Source organism: Orycteropus afer, unplaced genomic scaffold (assembly GCF_000298275.1).
Source record: "Orycteropus afer afer isolate SDZICR_OR568_19922 unplaced genomic scaffold, OryAfe1.0 scaffold00408, whole genome shotgun sequence".
Classification (NCBI taxonomy): Eukaryota; Metazoa; Chordata; class Mammalia; order Tubulidentata; family Orycteropodidae; genus Orycteropus; species Orycteropus afer.
Genome location: NW_006921995.1, coordinates 2,527,885 through 2,528,395, shown reverse-complemented (window position 1 = coordinate 2,528,395; position 511 = coordinate 2,527,885).

The following is a 511-nucleotide window of genomic DNA, read 5'->3' as shown; positions in this document are numbered from 1 at the left end:
AGAGCAAAGAAGAATGAATAAAACCAAAATTCATGGAAACAATTAGTACTAGTGACTTGTACACCATTCAATCTGCATTCTATACAACTATGAGACCTGAACTAGATGGTGCCCGGCTATCCCTGTCATCCACATGGAAGGGAATCTATGTAGGATATCCTTGATAGAGAGGGAGAAAAATGGGGAACAACACTCAAAATCATTTGGAGAAAAAAAAATGGGGGACCAGGTTTGCTGGTTCGAGAGAACCTGGTGGAACCACTGAGACTATGGCCCCTAGCTGCCCTTCAGATCTGGAATTGAACCCACACCTGTGGTTTCCAGCCAAACAAAATACAGGAATATGAGTTGAACATTTACCTCAAGTAGATACGCCCCTTGAAAAGAACAATCATGGGAGAAAGAAGGGCTGCTTAGCACAGGGAGACAGCTCAGGGGGCAAGAGTGCATGGAAGGATGGACACTGGGAAGAGGTAACTATGGGGAGGAAGTGGGAGGGGAGCTGTTGCAT